The sequence below is a fragment of the Coloeus monedula genome (genome assembly GCF_965178545.1).
Source record: "Coloeus monedula genome assembly, chromosome: Z".
Classification (NCBI taxonomy): domain Eukaryota; kingdom Metazoa; phylum Chordata; class Aves; order Passeriformes; family Corvidae; genus Coloeus; species Coloeus monedula.
In genome coordinates, this window is record NC_138822.1 from 9,197,420 (window position 1) to 9,218,215 (window position 20,796).

A 20,796-nucleotide genomic window follows, 5' to 3' on the forward strand; every position below is an offset into this window, starting at 1 on the left:
CTGTTTCCCCGGTAGCAGCTTGCATGGGAGAAGGAGTTAAAAGAACGGGACCGGGTTAGTTTTTAAAGGGGTAGTATCTGAAAAGGCTGACCTGCTCCTGTTACTTGCGGAACAGAAATAGAACGAGATTATACTTAATTTTTTTAAAAAATTTTGCTTTTAATGGCTGCCTAAATTGCTCTCACAAGCTGCTGTCTGTTGAACAAATCGTTGTGTTTCTCAGAAGGCAGTTCGGTGTCAGATTTCTGCAGTGCCCAGACTCTTGACTAATCGCTGGAACGACAAAAATTTCAGGAGTAGCTGTGCAAAGGCCCCATCTCCCCTCCCCTACCTCACAGCATCCAGCTCTACACACATCCCAGCCCGTAACTAGGCCAGACAATTCTGCTTGCTGAAATGACACCGTTGCTGGCACCACAAAGCCATTTTACTATCTGTCCCTGCCTTCTCCTGCTTTTACTGTAGATGTGGATACCCACAGAGAACACATCAGAAGTGCGAAAACCCTTGCCAATGCTGCAGCAGGTGCATTCAGCCAGTTGCTATAATAGTTTGAGGAGTCTGGAAAAATGCATCTCCTCTGAGAACTCATTGCAGGTTGAGTTCCAGATGAGGGTAGGTTTTCCCTGTGGAAAACAAAACTTACACTTTTCACGCTGGTTCCAGGAATTCCATCAGTATTTGTACATTCCAGTGAGTGAAAAAGTTAAGTAAAAAGCGTATGATAGATGCTTTTTTTTACTGCTATGAAATTATTTTTAATTTTTTAAACTGTGAGGATGGGTTTAGCTCAGTCACAGGCATATGGCCAGTGTTTCCTAGACAGTTGTTCCTATGAAAATTCCAAAAGCCAGTAATTTATAGTTTTCTTGGTATTTTTGTATTTATAATATATTTCTATTCTGCTGTCTATGAATTAGGAGATGAATTGGTAGGCCAAGTAGGCACAATACAAAACCCACAAACTTCCAGTTACAATACTTCAGAAGTGATCCTCTCCAGTTGGAATATAGAGAAATTCATGTTTTACCTATGCTTAGATGATCCTACCCCATCCCCAGGAGAAAGAGTAGCTGTTGGCAAAGGTTCAGGCCCTTGGCACAGAGGCCCAAGGCTGAGGAGGAAAGGTGAGGGGGTATTTGCCTGGTGCAGATGCTCTTTGTGCCACCTCAGTTCCTACAGCGCCACTGCATGGCCTGCAGCCTTCCTGGTGTTCAGACTCCATCCTGCATGCTTCCTGCAGGGCTTGCTCCCCTTCCTGGGATAAGTGCTGCAAGACAGAGTGGCTGGTGAGGCAGGGGACAGGGACTCTTGCTGCCTTGTGGCAAGGCACATTTCTGCATCCCCTTATTTCCCCTCAGGGTCAGGATTAGTGTTCACAACTTCAGGAGAGGCGTGAAGCCGCAGCTATGGTCATGGCCTCTGTACATGTATGAACTGCAGAGCAGACACTCTGCTTACCTCAGTCATGCTCTGAATGTCCTCCTCCCACTGCTAGATGCTTTGCCCTGTTCACCTCCTTCTACTGCATCAGCTCATGCCAGGACTCATCCATCTGATCCCTGTCCATTTCCAGCTACTCCTCCTTGGCTCTCAGCTCACAGCCCCACAACTTCAGCCCTGACTGCTCCTAAGATGGGCATGGGGGAAACCAATGCATTACCTGCCCTGTCTTGGACACTGTCTCACTTATGTCTTCCCAAGTCATGAACGAGATCTGCTCCTGCTGAGCTTCTCATGTGGGCCAGTTTGGGGTGCAGAGCAACACCACCAGGTACTTGGAACAGTGGGTGGGGGGCCAGGGCTGGCAGAGCTACAATTGTACAGACACACACACACTCCTTCACCGAAAGGATGGAGCCTCTCACCATTTTCCACACCCTAAAACAAGCTCAAGGCCTGACAGTTTGTCAGCAGCAGAAAAACTCAGCCTGGATAGTTATTTTCCATCCTGATAGCCCTTTAAAAGGCAGCTCTGCTGCAATGTCTGTGCCACGTATCCCCTCTGGGCAGTCCCAGGCAGGAGTAGAACTGACTTTGGACACATTCCCAAGGCACAGGGAGGTTTTTCTTAGCCCACCTTGGGGGTTTCACCTCACTAGAGATACATCAGAGGCATCTTTGCCTGCTCTGGCTGCCCAAAACTCTTCACAGGCGCAGGAGAGAGACAGGTGACATCTAAGACAGGCTGGTGGAGGCCATGCCTGGAACAGCCTGGTTTTCACCATCCCAAGTGATGCCTCTTAAATACCTGAAGGCAGTGCTGAATGTCTCCCCTGTGTGCAGGATCCATCCCTGAGCCTGCCAGGCTGTGCTTGAGGCCACAGGAAGGGGCTCCACTGCAGTGGAATTTCATCATGTTGGAGCCCATCTGCTGAGATTGTTCCATTTCATGCCACTCCTTCAGCAGCCACTCCTGGGTGTGAAATTCAGCCCGTGTGACCACCAGCTTCCCTCACTCCTCCAAGAACTTCTACACCATCAACTTGTGCTCCTCCAGCAAAGCACTCTGGAGAGCATTGCAAGAGAAGCGAAGAGGATGCCCTAAGTCCCGTGTTCTATAGGCTTTTTCTCCTTTCACCCATCACTGTAACTAAACCCCAAGCAACATCAAGAGGCTGTTTCCAGCCCATGGCACTTCACCAGCACCCTGTGTGGAGAGCTCTGTTTCCTTGAGAACAAGGACTCATATGCACATACACAGCAGCCTTTGTCACTTGTGCACCAGAGGGTCTGTTGGATCGCAATTCCCCATGCAAGGGAGTGGGATGAAGGAGGCAGAGGGCAGATGAAGATGTCTGCAGCCCAGCAGTCAGCTCTTTCCTTCACCACACACCACTGCTCAGACTCACAGCACATACAAAAAACATCTGCCCCACCTCCGCTTTGCCCTCTCCAGCTCTTCTTACTTTTGTGGAAAGCTGCTGCATCATGAATGGTCAGTGCTCCTCCAATGAGTACTGCTGCAATTCTGCTTTGACTTGCTCTACCATTGCCCTTCAGTGCTCCTGGGTTTGGACACAGAGGAGTGACAGATGCCATTCACAGGCTTCAGGCCAGGGACCTCCAGTGGGCAAGACACATGCCACATATCCACACAGGAGAGCTGATTCAGGCAGACAACATAGTGTGGGTGCATCTGCTTCAGCAGCTGAATCTGCTTGCTCAGCCTCAGTTTTGCAATCACCTCCTGGAATCAGCTCCATTCCTCCTCTATGTCCCTCTGCTCTGGAAGAGGCAGTAGCAAGATGGTATCGACGTGAGGTGGGATAATGCCCTCTCTTGTCCAAACTCCATGCACAGAAAACTGCATGTGTATGTGATCACCACCCTCTGCTCATTCCCAAGACACTTTTGTGAAGTAGAGAGACAACTTTGCCAGACTCAGCTGGACTGGCTTGTTCTAATGAACTTATTAACAGAGCTGAGAGTCTACACTGTGATTGTACTTGTCTAATGTCTCAGAGACAATATCCATTGTCTCCACCCATTGGAATGAAACCCATTTTGATGAAATGTACCTTTAAGCAGCAAGGCATCCTGCTCCTGGGATGCAGCTATGTTGCATCCTGGCTTTGCAATAGGGGCTGAGCTGCCAACTGCTCCTTCTCGTCCCACAGGTCTACCTCCTGCTGCCCATCAGTGTCCTCTACCACCTTCATCTGGCTCCTACCCAAGAGGTCACAGCAGGAAAAAAGTGTTGCTTTCATGGCCACACCCAGCACTCTGGGGGTGTTCTGGCAGTGGGACTGGCCCCTCCTCCTCCTCCACTCAGTGTTGGACCCTGGCTTACCTGTGGGGCTGTTCTGGCCCCCATCAGGGCAACACTGATGTGGCTTCTGTGCCTGCCTACCCCAAGGATGGACTGGGGAAGCACTCCAGCACTTCCACCCCAGAGAAAATGAACAGAGGTGTAGGCAAGGACCTTACAGAGGAGGGGAGCACAGGCCAAAGCATGCTGCCTATGGCTGTGTATGAGGAGATCCAGGTCCTCCTGGTGTTTAGAAGCTCTAGAAACTGCCTTTGCTGTGTCCACTCCAGCTCCACTGTCTGGACCTGCCTAGCACCCAAAAGAATGTCCGTGTGCTGCCCCAGGGTTAGAACTCCCACAGCAGCACCTGGAGACTGTAGACATCTCTAGACTGTGATATCTCTCCTCTCTGCCCAGTCACCCTGGTGCATTTAAGGCAAACATGGCTCCTTCTCCTCCCCCTGGTTTACCTGTGATGCCCCACTCATCAGATGATAGGGCTCACCTAGCTCTCCAGCTGTGCTACATGAGCCTGGATGTGGAGAAGCCCTGCCCAAAAGCCTGATGCAGCCTGGAGATGTGCTCCACATGTGGTAGCCTGTAGGGACACAGGGATGCTCTCAGGGAGGTGAAGCACTGGAGAGACCATCTCCTCCTTGCCCTATACAAGCAATGCATCCACAGCCCCTCTTCCACCTGCTGAACTCTGACACTGACTTGGGTCCTTTTCTCCGGGAGCAAACCCTACTGCAGACACGAGCTTGCTGAGCTCTCTTCTTGGGGGACAGACTCAAGGAGAAGACCATCAGTCTCTGGGAGACAGCGTGTGTCCTACCACCAGAGCAGGGCAAGGAGACTCAGCTGGATGAGAAATGGAGGCTTCCACGACCAGGCAAGAGCTGTGCTTGCTGTCAAAGGCTCTAATTCCCCTTCAGTTATCTAGAAACTATCTCAGAGCATCTGAGTAAGTGTCTGCCAGTAAGTAATGCTGTACCACTTCCAGTGAGAGCAAAGAATAAATAGATTTGTTTTTCACTTGTGAATTAGTGTAATGATAAAAGCAATAAAACCTTATGCTGACTTTCATTTCAGAAAAAAAGTAACGGGAAAATATAATTGCTAAGTCAAGAAATGGTGATGAGAGAAAAATAAAAAACTTGATGAAACAGGGCACATAGTTAATTTCTAGCTAGAGTGCATGAAAAATGAAGAAACATGGCCATATTCATTCATCAACGTTTGTAGAAAAATGCACTTCCATGTATTGCAAATCCAGCAGTGGTTGTGGAAGAGGTTTTGTGAAAGGCTGCTGTGGATATAATTGAGCTCCACTAGGGGCTGTCATTGTCACACATCTAGGCTTCCTCTTGCAAGAGCAAAGTGTAGGCAGAAAAATCCCACAGGGACTGAAAATGAAGGGTTTCAGATCTCCAGGTATCTCCATGCAAGGGGTCTTTGTATCGGCCCAAAGAAAAAGCACATTTGTCAGAATGGAAAAATCTCATAAGGGGAATTGTCTTTAGTGATAGCCCCTGAAATAAAAGTGCAGTGCTTTAATGGAATTTTGATGTATTTTCTTTGCTGTTTTATTTACTTGCTTTTAAGGGAAAATAAAAAGGAAGTTTGTGAAGACTAAATGATTATGTTGACACAGAAATTTTGTGAAATTAAATATTTTTGTTCAGCAGTCCCAAATACTGCAAATTATCATGCCATCTTCCTAAAATAACCATGTATGTATGGTATGTAGTTGTTGGCATGTAGCACTAAAGATTTGTGCATTGTTTTTGCAAATCCTGAGAAGGAAGTATCAGGTTTTTACCTTTTTTTTTGGTATGAAAAATACTTCTGTCACGTGTACCTCAACTAAGCCCTGAAAGAAGTTCAAGTAAATGAGTAATACCATTGTAATATTAAGCATGCTTTTTGAAACACATTTGTAAACCATATGTTACACAAACCAGAGTAGGCATCATAGTGAGTGACGCTAAAAGGTGACTCCAGTCCTGGGCCATTTGTGTTGTGGAGGAAACCCATTTAAAAGTGAACTTATGAAGATGTGCTAGCCATAGACAACCCTGGAGACACATAAAAACTTAAATAACATGAGCGAGATGTTTTTATCCCATGGTATCTTTGAGATTAGAGCTTTGCTATTGTTCATTTTGTAAATTGGTCTAAGACATTCTGTGGTGGGATAAGGTAGTATAATACTTTGCCACAGGTATGCTAGCTATAGAAATTTATGAAAGCATAAAACACTTCTTTGGAGAATATCTACCTTTTGGCCAACTCAGACTTAGCATTTGAGCATAGTTTCACTGAAAAGTACGAGGCAAAATAGCTATATTGGTTTTAGTGTTTCTCAGTGAAGTCAGAGGGGAGGGGCAGATTAAACTGTTAAAAATATGATAGATATGAGTGGCTGTTGAGGAAATGTTTCAGTTTGTTGACAAGTCTAACTAAGGAAACACTAAACAAGATACCAAGAGTGTCATCATTGCCTCTTCCAAGGTTCAGTGATGACCAGTGATGATCATTGATAAGATGGTAAGGGCATTCTCTCTCCTTGACACTAATTTCTGTTTAATAGGCTTTTAATCCCTTGTTTTATGAAGCGTGGAACCTGTGATACATATTTTTGTGCTCTGTCTTCACAGATCTTTTTTCTGTCTAAGTCTAATTTAATTCTCCTGCCGTACAGAGATAGTACTTACTGAGTGTATTATCAATTTAAGTCTTGGAGCTGAAGGGCAATTCTGAAGTGTATATTGTTACCATAAATACGTAAGTGTGAAAATTGTGATTGTTTTCCTCTTTCCTGAGTGTGGCTCATGGACCACTGGTTTCATTTTAGATGTGTGGCAACAGCATGCATACAGTTTTTTATGTGGTGGCTTGCAAGGATGCTATAAACCTTAGAAGAGAAAAGCATTGAGTACTGAGTAGTAACTTGTATATAGCCTTAAAAAGAGCTTAGCCCTAATTTATGGGCTTGTTTTTTCTTGCAACTCCATAGGCATGCACATCCAGAATTACTACACTGGAAGTGCTGCAGAAGCATCAGCATTTCAGGCAGGTTATATGGGCATTGCCAACCTTGTCATAATTTTGTGAGGGCTCTTAATTTTCACGTTTGAGAGAGGATTTTCCCCATGGCACTCCTCATCTGACCATCCTGATCAAAACTGTAGACAATAGTGGGAGAAGACATTTGAACCAGCTGTTTACAAGAGCTCAGTACAATGCTATCTTCTTTTAAGTGCACAAATTAATTTTGAGATCTGACAGTACTGCAGTCATATCAAAGCCAAAATATCAGTTACTATAAAAATTTCTTTAGAATTCTCACTAGTGTCCCAAACTGCTTGTGTCCTAGGACATGCTGTGACTAATACAACAGATCTTTCTGCTGATCTTCCACTTCTGTCTAGTTTGGAGGTCTGATAGTAAACAAGTTTTCAGACAGTCAGAACCCTAGCCAGGCTGAAGCATTCGTTGCTAAGAGAGAAAGTACGAATGCAATTCTTTCAATTCAAATTTCTTAGTTCATTTATCACAGAGAAGGAGTAGTCTTAACTATGATACCTCTCATTCTGGTGTCTGAAGCATACCAACCTTGTATGTTTTCAGTGACTTAGAAAAAGATGCAGTGTAGTCATTGTTGTTATGATTTCTACTGACTACTTATTCAGTATGTGTTGTTTTATAGGACATTCTAAGCATTGCTGGTCGGAATATGATGACAAAAGATTAGCATTTCTCTTAGGGGGGAAAAAAGTAATTTTTTTGTCATAAATGTATAGGTCAATAAGTAAAAAGAAACACAACATACCTTTACACTTACCTGTCTGAGACAACTGCAGCAATATTTGACGAATCAAACAATTCCTGGGACAGTTAATTATGGTGACCTGAGTCTAAATCTGAACAGGAATAGCAAGTCCCTTCTGTTCTGCACAGGTAGGAAGCTTGTAAAAATTTTGACCTTTCAATGGTGATGTATGTTTTTAATCACCAGGGAGAAACACACATTGTTTAATTCAAGGTGTTTAGTGTCAGGCTCCCTGCAGTCAGTATAGGTGCTCTGTATTTCAGTGCCTGGAGGTCTGCTCAGTGTATTTCATTGCTCAGACTGGGGATGGGCGTTACTCTTCCCTTAGCTATCAAGCCTCTCTCTGAACTCAGACATGTGCAAAGTGTAAAGTTGGATGGATTACTCCCAGCAATCCTGGGTTGCATTTCTGGCCTAGAAACACCATTCTGCAGTGAGCATCTGATATTAAAAAGAGCTCAACATCCATGTCTTCCTTACTGCATTGGGTTGCTGTTGTCATGCTGCTGTTGCTATCTATGCTGTCTTCAAAGCAGCTTCTGAAACTTTTGCCAAGTTATGGCAAAATATATGCTACCTAATGGAAATATATAATGCAAACATACAATGCTTAAGGGCAACACCTCACATAGAGACACAAATCTGAAATACTGTTGTCCATTAAATGCTGCAGCTCTCAGTCCTGATCAGTAGACTACCTGCCCCCAATGCTTAATAACACAAGCCATCACTTCATCTGGATCATTGGTGGGAAACTATATGTTTAACATTTCCTCTGCAAGCTCAGTTGGAGCTTGCTCCACCATGATGTGTGAGTGGAGAATTCATGTTGCAGGACTTTGTGATACCTGCAGCAGAGAGTCACAAAATGGTTTGTGACCTTAAAGATCCTCCAGTCCAACCTTAGAAGATTCTCTAGTCCACCACCCTGCTATGGGCATATCTGACTTCTGCTAGACTAGGTTGCTCAAAGCCCCATCCAACCTGGCCTTGAACACTTCCAGGGATGGGACATCCATACCTTCTGAAAAACAGCTCATCTTTCACCCATGCTGCCAGTAGAGGAAAGGTGAAGGGTTGAAAAGAGAAAGGAGGCAACATGCTGACAGCAGAGTGGCTGAAGAGGTAGAAGGAATACCATACTATGTGTATGTTAGTGAGATCTTACTGCAACATACAGCCAAGGCAACAGGAGGAAAGCAGGGACTGTATTTTGAAGTTTTATAGAATTTGTGAATTATAGTAAGATTACAATGCTGTGAAATACAGAGGTCCAAATGTCCTTAGTGATATACCAAATCTAACAAGAATTGTCTGAAACTAGATATTGTGTATAGGTGGAGGAAACCAAACAGAAAACTGCAGAAGGAACAAAGATGAACACAAAATTTGCTTGTGTTATTGGGTGGTAGTCAGTACAATCTGTGTTCTCTTTGCTGCAGACAGTTTTCCAAGTCTCAGTGTGCTTATTATGCTAACCAAGGCTCTCAGGCATTGTTTCATGCATGTTTTCTGCACTTGCTGTGTATTTGTAGTGGTCGTTATTTTCTGTGAGCTCATTTGATGATGGATCTGAGGCATTTATGTTTGTTTTTCTCCTGTGTATCCAGAACTGTGAAAATTTAGTTATTAATTAAATTCTTAATAAAAAAAGGCAACAGTCAGGCTATTCAAAATACTGACATGAGGTTGCTGAAAAGCTGCAGTTTTTTATTCTCTTGACTTCAGTAAGTATTTGTAAATGGCTTGAATAGTTCTCTCCGGGATAGGTCTATGGCTGAATTAAACTGCTCTAACATCTTGGGCAGTCATCTTGAACACAGTGTCCTGGGATTTGGGCATGGAGAAGCGAAGTGCTTCAGCACTGGTCACAGTATTAATTGCTGATGCGGCTGGGTTTTTTTAATAAATAGCAAATAAATAAATTTTGAATAATATAGTTGAAATTATAATTTGTTAAGTCAACTAATTTGTGATGTATTTGTAGACTGAGGTAGCCTGATACCTCAGATGCTAAGGCAAATCTGTGAGGCTCAGCTTATCAAGTGTTGCATTCTAATGTAAAAGTTTAGTAAAAATCTGTTTGCTTGAGTGACATATGATGCTTTTTTACTTGTGAGGCTTACATATGGGTTAAAATATGGAGGTTTTTTCTACTGAACATTTTTGCACATAAAATGAAAAATAACTGTAGTAAATACACAGTAATATGATTTGTGTCTCCACATATCTGGACTTAGTCTGCTGTTTGGTAATTTTTCACAATGGCACTTCAGTTATACCTGGCAAACTACATTAATCAGGATATAAAACTGTAACAGAAACAAGGAGATGCTGACAGTGGTAGGAAGCATTATATCCCATGAGGTGAAATTTTTGTTAGTCTCCTGAACAGGGAGAATACATTGTTGTAGCCTGTTCTTAATGGCTTGAATGACATTGATAGGCACTAAATAATAGAGAAGAGAGAGTAGTTTTTTCATGCAGGAACTACAGGAAGATATTTCTGGCGTTAGAGTGAAAAGAAGGACAGGTGTACCTCGAAACTGTCTGAATTTTTTAGCTATTTTAACTATGGTGGAGCAGTTTTCCTGAATAAATGGGGTTTTCAGAGATTTTTGACAATTCCTCTGGATGCTTTCTTATCACAGTGTGACTCAACATCTTCTGGTCTGAGCTGAAATGAAGCGAAATTGTTGACATTCTGCATGCTAGGTTTGACAAGTAGTAGTATCTTCCAGATCTGAAAGGCAGTTAACTACCAGCTTAATGACAGGACTGTAGTTCAGATACTATCTCAGAAGTTTCTACTGTGCTTACAAATGGGGCTTACAAATGGGACTTACAAATGGCAGAGCAGGGGAACGAGTCTGAGCATTGACTAATTTCATCTCTGCTGCTGGAAGAATGGCTTGCTCTTTCTGTCAATCACTTCAGAAAATAATGAGAAAAAAGAACAAAATGAAATTGGTCTTCCCCTCTGACAGAGGAATCAGCAGCCCCCTGTGACTGTTAGAATGGAGGGTCTTGAATAAATACTCCTAGCTGGAGGGTCTAAGGAAGTGAGAATCTGCAATGAAAAATTCTTTGTATATGAGGTAAGTGTTCCAGTCTGTACTACAGTGGGCAGTGAGCAGGGAGTAGCATCATGATCTCACAAGGACTAACAGCTGGTTGTGAATTCTTTTTATATAAGCTTAACTGTTCACTGAACACTTCCAGAATGTTAGGTGTTGACAGCTTCTTGGACATTATAGTCCAAAACAAATGCAGGTTTTTTGCAAGGCTGTGACATAATACATCAGATAACACACTAATGGGTATTTGGAATGCACTGATATCTGGTGTAGAGAAGGGCCTCTAAGAAAATAAGCTCTGAAACATACGTTTTTTAAGAGCTAGAATGAGTACAGCTCTGCAATTAAATATTTCAAGGCTTTGCAACAGCAGTGGTAGCTCCAAGGAGAGCTCAGTTTTTCTAACTAGACAGAATCTTTGACATCATGATCAATCTCAGAACTTATCTGAGTTCAGGAGATGTCAAGATGTCTGCCTCAGGATTGTGCTGATACTATTCCCGCTGCAATTTTTTAACTATCTCTCAAACAACTCGTGGTGTTGAAAGGCAGCATGATGGTCAGAAAGCCAATAATGGACCAATAATGACTATTTTTTTCCCCTTCACCTTTCACCATTCATTAGGTTTTGCCACACCAACAGGTATTATCTATTTACTCCCTCAGCAGAAGCAATGAATATTGGTAGCTGCTGGAAGAGGCCTGAGACCAGGCTGGATTTTGGAAGCTACATCTCATGTTTCAAAACATATGTGAGTCTCTGGGCATTTTTACTTGGTATCTGGACTTTAGTCTTCTGTTTGGTTTCATCTTCCACACCTGATGGACCACAGAGGGAGGCTTTGTTTTGAACTGGCATTAAAATGCCATAAAAGCTTATCTACTGAAAAACCATTGTCCATTGTTTACCAAAGTGTTATATTGCTGACATTATAAGCATTGTTGAATAAAATATTTTCCAAAATATGGTCTTTAGTAAATGTTTGTAAGCATCAGTGCATTCTCTTTATGATGATCTGTAAAACCTAATGACAAGGGGGTTTTTTTTGAGGGGAAAAAAAAGATTATCACACAGAAAATCGAATCTATGGGTACTTCATAGCAGGGATAGATTGATTTAAGGAAAAGATCCAGTTCTTCTAAAATGTATGTTACTGATGGTAGCCACAAGCTTTTATTAACACAAACTGTCTAATATACTCCGGGGACTGGCAATTTTGAAGATGTTAGTTACCTAAGAAACAGAGATAAAACTAAAAACATTCAGTGTGCTTTGCCTTACCTGTTGTGTGCCATCTTCTCACTTCTGATGCCAGTTCTTATCCAACCCTGACTTTGAGTAATGTATTACAACATTAAATACTTTCAGGATCATGGATCAAAAGTGTCACAATTATTGCAAAATGTTTTTAAGTCAAGTTTCAGTTTATGAATGTATTTGAGCAAATTATTTGGTGTAGTGAGACCTTCCAAGGGTAATTAATGCTCCGTGCTGGAGTTCTTTCTTATCTTGGCTGTAGTACGTAAGGTCAGATTTTTTATACCACAGAAATTAATTCAAGTGATCTTGCCTGGTTTCCTGATGAAACATTACATTTAATGTTAACAGCTAGAGTCATGGAAAAGAGGAAAAGGTAGCTGATGCAAATTCTTAGGGTCATCAATGTAGTTGGAACAGCTTATATGCAGAAACTGTCCCAATAGGTAGTAATTACTCTGTACTTAGGGAAAAGGTGGAATAAAGACCTGGAAGCTGTAGCAGTTGCAAAAAGTTCACATATGGCAATATCTGTGTGAAAGAGAGTTTGTCATGTGTCCCTAATACCACTGGACTGTGCTTGCAGTGACAAGCAGCAGTGACAAGCAGCATTTGCTTCTGTTTCACTCGAATATTCAATCCCTGCTATATAGTCATCTGAGCTTTTGTGCTGGGAATGCCCTCAATCTGAGATGAATTTTTACACAGATATGTTTTAAGTGTCTTCATGTGTCCTCTTATTTACCTCCTTCAGTTCTGTCAGTAGCACTGTCTAAGCCCATTTCTTTTTCTCATCTGGAGACACCTGTACTGTTATTTGAGTAGTGGAGTCATTTTTGTTTTGACAGAAAGTCAGCAGGAGAGAGCAACTTTAGTTAGTATGCTCCATCTGTAATTCCTGCTAGTACTCCTAACTCCTGTCCTGGGCCTACTTGGTCCACAATAACTCACACTGCTGCACATTTTTTGCTCAGGAAGGTCTAAACAGCCAAGTTCATAAAGGAAGAAGCTTAAAAATCAAACACCCTTTCCTTAAACTCAGGATCAGAAAACTACCAAGGCTTGGATCCTCACAGCATGCCACACATAATCCCATTCTGACATCACTTCCTGATGTCCATCCATTTCATTCGTCATGTGTAGTTTCACTGCAATGCCACACAGCAATGTTAAATTATAAAATTAGTAAGTTATTTGAATGAGAAGGCTTCTTGCACTGTATGATTTGTAATGTACAGGTGTAAGAATGATACAGTCATGTAAGAAGTGTTTTGCGTAACACAGGAGATGTTACATTTCCAGAGCCTAATTGCATGTTCCATCAGTACTGCAGGGAGAACAGGGGCATAGTTACAAGACTCTTTGACATGTTGTCTTCTGCAATGTTGATATGTCATGTCATGCTCTTGGTGTCTCACTCACTGTCAGAAATTTTGAGACTGTCAGAATTCCTATGTAACTAATATGACATTGCTTATAGCTTTTGCGTGACAGTGGAAACGTAGGGAATGTTTTCATAATGTGTGTTGTGTGGCCTAAGAGGAAGTCCAGCTAAAGTTTCCGTCCAGCCAGATCTCCCTACCATCTGCTGAGCAGGGTGACAAGAACAGAGAATTACTATTGGAGAGAATATTTTTGCTTGAATAGCGAAAGTATAAAATAGAATTTCTGTACAGTGATGCAAACTTAACAATGCTTAATTTGTATTTTCATAAATTAAACAGAGAGAAGCAAGGTAAAACACCAGAGATTTCTGATGTGTTTACAGCCCTTATGAGTTTATCTAACATGAAGTAAACAGGAAAGGATAGGTCTTTGGTACTTCAGCTGAAAGAAAAATGTAAAAACTTCAGGCTGTTTAATAAGCTGTATGCCATGCCTGTGTCCTGTTTTTTTATTGAACTATTTCAAAACTATGGTGTCCTTTTCAGGAATGAGACTCTCAGCTGTAAAAGTTAAGAGGCATGCATTGGTTATTCATTAACACCAAGACTCAGCCAAGGAAATTTCCTTTTTAGTATGTGCCATGAACTGAAATTAATGGGCAACACCACAGTTTCAAATAAAGTTCAAAGAAGTATTTTGTTGGGTTTTTTTGTTTGTTTGTTTTTCTAATTTGAACTTCGTTTGCACTATAATAATCAATTATCTAACTTTTACTTAATGGAAAAATTCTTCTTTTTTTTTATTCTTGAAGCTGTCCTGTAAGACAACAGGTACTGAAGTGAGTCAAAAGGTTCCTTCTGTTCTTTTGGGATGGATTGATACACCCTTGAAATATGTGCAATGTAACATGTCTTTTGGGACCTTCAACACTTTACTAAGAGCTACACGAGCAAGACTGAGCAACAAAGTAATCCCATTTATAATTTCTTTTGGCAAGTGTCCAGAAGCAAAGAGGCAACTCATAGCTCAAAGCTTACACAGAACACAACTCATAGCTCAAAGACTACACAGAACATGGGAATACAGGGGGAACATAGAGTCTTTGTTTCTGCTGGGAAAAAAAAACAAACCAGCAAAGACTTTCTTCAGTTTTGATGGTAATTTTCTGAGGGTAGCTATGTCCCTCCCTGCAGCTGATGTTAGAGACACTGAAATATAAGAAAGCAAAGATAAAATTCACCCTTAAAAACAAGTCAGCTACTCCATTGTCTGACCTTCATGTCATCCATTATTGTGCTTTGTCCAGTCTTACATTGATTAAGCAATTTCCTTTTTTCTTTGTTAAGATGAACATCCTTGCTGTGACTGATACTTGTTATGGTAGTTGGAAGATATGAATATAAACCAGGGCACCATTATGCTGTGCTAGGAATGTGCACTTCACAAGTGAATGAGCTTCAGCTTCAAATATGCTTATAAGCAAATCTGGTTTTTCTTAGTAAGGATCAGTATTTCATACTAAAGTATTTACTTAGTAGGACCTTTTTGGAAGAGCGAAACATTTTTAATGTTACAGACCTCTGTGTTGATGACTCAGCTCCCAGTGATTCATACTCTACGCTCATATTTCACTTAGCTTTCACATCCTGAGGTTCTCAGTCTTGAGATGACACTTTTATGTGGCTGCAAGATTTATCACAATGCAGGACAAAGACAAGCCCATTTGTTTTTCCCTTTGGCCTGCCAAAATCCACTCCCTCCTGCTCAGTACTTAGCTATGTGAAACTTGGTGATAAGAAGCTCCACCTCTGATTTTGTGACCTGTTCTGCATAATTCTATTATTGTCACTTAAATGAACAGATAGAGGAAAGAACCCACACAGAAGAGCCTGCAGTTTAGGTCAAATATGATCAAAAAAGGTAGCAAGAAAATGGAAATTGGAGGAATGATTACTAGTGAAAGGTAATAGGCACCTTGCTTACTAGTATGCATATATTAAGCCCACTGGTATCATTAACAGAACACTTTTTGCAGATGCACTTTATGTCTCACAAATTCATGCTGAATGCTGTTGCAGTCCATGGGCAATCTGACAGGAAACTGGTAGGGAGTTAGCAGGACTGGCTAATCTTGGAAATGTACCCAGCAAGGAGATGTTTTGATTTTGAGGAGGCATTGTCCAAATCAGGAAAAGAAGGGAGTTTTAGAAAATGTGGCAGACAAAACAGAGAAACAAAAGTAATCAGTAAATCTGAAATCCCCATCTATGAAATCCCCATCTATGATATTAAAACTTGCATGATACGTTTGAAACACCTGTTAACAAAAAGAAATGTCCAGAAAGTCAGAATGCTACAGAGTGTATCACAGGAATCAGTGTAAGGGACTCCAAGTCTGATAGGGCTTTTTCTGACACTGTAGCAGAGTTAAATCTCTAGCAATCAATAATCTTCAGTTGAACAGCTCTTGAATGTAGCAGTATGATAAAGCTTACTTTGTGGCAGGTCTCTTTCATGCAGAAATGTCATTATTTGACCTCCACTCACAAAGGGTCCACTGCTTGTTGACAGCATGACTTTCCAGTACAATGTGTAAAAGCAGACCAAAGAGCAGTTTGCACAGAGTGTTGGCACACTGTGTTTCACAGCTGTGCAGTCTGTGTGTCATCAGCATGCCTGGAGTAGTCAGTTAAGTTCTGTCACGGACTGTACATATATACCATGACTTTGGCTTGCAGAGTGCTCGCGCAGTCCCTGTTCTCTAAAAGACTATAAAGAGTACCTATAAGGATGAAGGATTATGCAAGTCACCATGGAAAACAGGTAACTGGATTTGGTCTTAGCCCCATCTTCATGGAATCATTTCCTTCACTGCTGTAAAAGGACAAAGTTGGAAGGGAAGAGGGCAGTACTCAGCTTCCCTGCTAAGATTGGGCTGTGAGGGACATTTTTCTTGTGGCAGCACATGCACTGTACAGCCTCAGACCTCTTTAGGGACAATGCTGCTGGTCAGCCACCAGTAGGCCTTCTCCTGTTGGTGAGTGTGATGAGGTTTTCATGTAGTAGAATGTCCCACTGAGCCAAGACAGCTGGAGGTTAATGGCCTGAAAAATTCAGAACATGAAATTTGCTCAGTGTCTTAACACCTGCAAGGATTGTCATCCCAGCTGCTGCTGCTAGTGAGCAATACACAAAAGGAGGCTCAGCATGGCTGGTTGTGAGGACACACATGCATGCAGCTGTATGGGGCAGCTGTTTTTTTTCATGTGACTAAATTCTGGGAATATCTTAGAAACTTACTAAGCCTTACTACTACTAACTTTAAATCATGCTGTGTGCTATTAATGTTGTGTAGCACACAATATTATTTAAAGATGGTGAAGATTATTTCATAACTAATTCATACCTAATATGAAAGCCAGGAAAGGTATTATTCCAGGATTTTCCTTTCTAGGAAACTTTGGGGACACTGATTATTCCTTTATGATTATATTTAATAAAATGTTATTAGATATTATATTAGTTATCATACCTCCTCATAGAGTTGCAGCACATGCACTATGCAGCCTCAGATCTGGTTAGGGGTAATGTTGCTGTCCTGTAGGGGCTTGTCCTGTGTGTGAGGGTGCTGAGGTTTTGGGATAGTATGGTCCCACTTAGCCAAGTCAGTGTCTGTTTGATACACATTGCATTAAGGGCAAAATAATTTGTGAAGTCTCATTGATACCTAAACAAAAAAAAATGCACTTTACAGCATTTCTTTCTGGTTTTCCTATGGGGTTCTCTCACTGAATGTCAAAAATATCTTTTGCAGTTCTAAGTCTGAGAAGGTAGCTTTTGTGCATGCAAGTTTAATGCTATGAGAAAAAACTTCTGTCATAGGCTTGGAGGCGTCCAGAAGTACGCCCTTTTGCCCTCACAATACATGAGGTTGTAATGGAGTAGCATTTACCACCAACCAGGGTGGCTTATATGGGTGCCAATGCAAACCTAGACTTCATTATTCCTGTGTTCTCAACATGCAGTGAAGCCACCCTGACCTTGTAAGGGAATTGCTTTGATGACGTATGCCCAGATGATCCAACAGAATATTACCTTCCACCTGCAAAAAAGGTATAAAACCAGATGCTCCTTCCAGTCAAACCTTAGAAAAATCATCCCAGATTGTAAGTATGCTTGATGAGGTTGATGGATCATTTGAGCATCCAAGAACAGACATCTTGGTATCACTCCTACCCTGTGGTCACAATCACCTGATGTTTCTTGTCTAGCTGTGGCCACTGTCTAGCACTTCAGATAATGGCTAAACCCCACCCCACAGCCTCCCTCCCACCCCCACATAATACATATGCAGCTGAGTGTGTTGTTCTCAGAAAAACAAAATCATTCTAGGTTTTGGCAGGTATGACTGCATGAACTTTGCAGAGCAACAAATTCTATGGGTATGCTTAAAGTGTCTTCCCTGACAGCTCTCTCTAGAGACCTTAGGAAGAGGTGATGGAGACAGTATGAAGATATTTGGGAATGTACATCTTCTCAGCAATATTTAAGACTGATAACAGTCCTTATAAAAGTGCATTTTCTTGTGTGGTTTCCACAGTTGTACAGAATAGACACCTGTGTCAAGGGACCAACAGTACAAGAAGATCCACTGGCTGGAAGTCAAAACTAGTTTAATTCAAGTTTGAAGTAAGGCATGAATTTTTAACGATAAAGCCAATTAATAACTGAAAATCATACTTTCTCAGAGATTCTTCATCTCCAGAATTGGAGGTTTGTTGAAAAGCAGTGCAGAAATGCTCAAGCAGGAGGTACAGGCTTGATGCAGAAATTGCTGAGTATGCTTCTCTGACCTTACAGGAATTCAGTTTCTGTCCTGTCTGTCATCTGAAGCTCTGTGCCAAGTAATTAAACAAAACACTTCATCAGTATCACATAGCTGCCCTTAAAGTTATTACCCTCAGATCAAATACTAGCAAACCCAAACAAATTAAACCAATACTTGCAGGTTCACACACATTCTGGCTAATGCTGATGCTTTCTGACATCTGAGACAGGGAACTACTGTCATGTTTGGAGGGGTAAACAGTGCACAAAAACTGGGACACACTGCAGGAGTCAAGTGGTGAGATGAGTCAGTCTAGGAAGCCAAACAAGAATAAAACCATTCACTTATTTATTTGATAGGGCTTGTTTTATGTCAGCTTAACTCTGTGGTCAAGCTGCTCAAACAAGCACCAATAGTGTTGGAAGAGGAGCAGCAAGCACAGAAGAATGGAGAGAGAAGTAGGGCAGCTGGATAGTCTAACCACTGTCTTCAGCAGTAGCTAAAATTATAGTTAATGTGTACCGTACCCTAACCCTGAGAGCTGTTTTTTTAAGCAGACAGGGTAGCCACTTGAATCCACTTCCTATTTTCTTGTGGCAAAGATGAGTAAGAACTGATGTTGTTTTTATTAGTATTTTTTTTTTGTATTGTGTTGGTGCCCATGGGCCATCCTGTGCGACTATCCATTAACTGGGAATTATTCCCCCCGCCCCACATATTTGATTTCCTTATAATAGATGTAATGGCTAGTGAATTCCATCCCCTAATTCTGGCAAGATGGAACATATGTAAGGCTTGTCAAATGACATGGCATTCAGACACTAAAATGATGGGGCAAAGTGTAAACACATAAACAATTAGGGAGAACAGATTTGTTTCTGGAATTATCTGTGTCTCAGATTGGAAAAAATGGTTGGTCCTCAACCAGGATAATTTCTTAAGCCCCCGGACAGCTGCATGGCAGTGAGTAAGAATGTGGGAAGGCCAGAGTGACAAGCAGCAGGCCAGGAAAAGCAGGGAGGGAGGAGCTTCTCAGGCAAACTTCATCACTGAAGTAAAGGCATCACTGAGTCATTCCCCCTTTTTTTGTGATGAAACAATGCCAGAAGATACTTAGTTTTAGGACACAGTATCCAAGTACTACCAGAATTTAAGTGACTGTAATGATAATAATGCATCAAAACTAAATACAATGCCTTAAACACTGCAGCTATACAAAGATGGGCTTGATGCCTGTGTGCTTTCCGAGTGTGCAGTACTGTCAGTTGTCATCCTGTTTTCCTAACTTTCCACTATTCTACCAGTTTTACTATCTTGTTTTCTTACAGAAAAAAATGTCATCATTTTAGTAGTTAGGAAGGAGGACATCTCAGATGTTTTACTTCTTGGTTCACAGACTGCCTCTTTCCTTTCGGTATCTCTGTTATATGTATTTCCCATAGCAGTCTTTCTGTTTTCAGTATGTATCAGCTCTGATCATTCAGTTTTGGAACCATTCCTCTATCTGAATAAAATATCTGTTCTTAGACATGTCCGAAAATGTGGTGTAAACTGCTAAACAGACTACATAAGTTTTCCTCACACCTTTTAAAGAATTGAATCTTTGAGTCAGGACACTTTTTGTCACCATATAGGGTTATGCAATAGTGTTGCAAGATCTGTAGGGTTATTTCACACATAAGGGCTGATTTTTTTTCTGGTTGTGAAGGGAATTGAGGGGTGGCTTTAAAAGACACTGACATTGGTAACAATATCAGCTAATGCAGACTTCAGTTCCAGGACTTAATGCACAGTTCGCTTCAACCCTGTGAAGCTATGGAATTCATCAGTTTGATTTGTATAATCCTATTGAGCACTGTTGTACAGCACCCTTTGAATAGAATACTTCTGATTTGTTCCTTTTTTTTTTACGGGATATGAAGTTAACTTCTTCAGTGGGTATATATCAAAGCTCCCAGACCGGTACATGGCGTGATTGTCACAGTCCTAGCTGGACACCCACCCTAAGAGTACATCCCAACTTTTCCCTTGTGCCAGCTATGATATCTCTTCAACCCTTTTCTGAGGTAGGAGATTTGCAGCCCCAGCAGTGGGAACACAAGTGGCTTGAGACACCTCCCTGGCAGGGGCAAAAAGCCACCGTCACCCTGAGCTGGGGGGGCAAACCTCTGCCAGGACTGACTCACAGAGGCCTGGTTTTTCCACACTGTCACAAGAGGAGATGCAGGTGCTTTGTGAGGTATCTGGTCCTGCGCATCCCCCTCTCCCAGACTTTTCCGTTCTAAGACCATTCCTTAGTGACAAGTTGTGTCAGGGACTGAAATCGTGTCTAAGGCCCTGCCATGTTTGGTCCACTGCTGTGCACGTTGACCAGATAATGAAGAACATACAATGCAGAAAACCTTATTGTTTAACTGGTGGGAACTTGACCCTTAAGAGAAACAACGTATTGGTCAATCAATGGAACATTAACCTGGGAAAGAGGAGCAATACACAATGGAGCTGGTGTTAGCATGGAGGTGGTATCGTGAGCCATTGTGGCCTCATCTTACGTGCTGGCCACGTGTGCGATGACATTGTAACTGGAAAAATTCCACTCTGGAGGAGGAGATATAAGGCCTGGTTCTGGGGTGAAGGGATGAGAAGGACAAAATGAGTGCC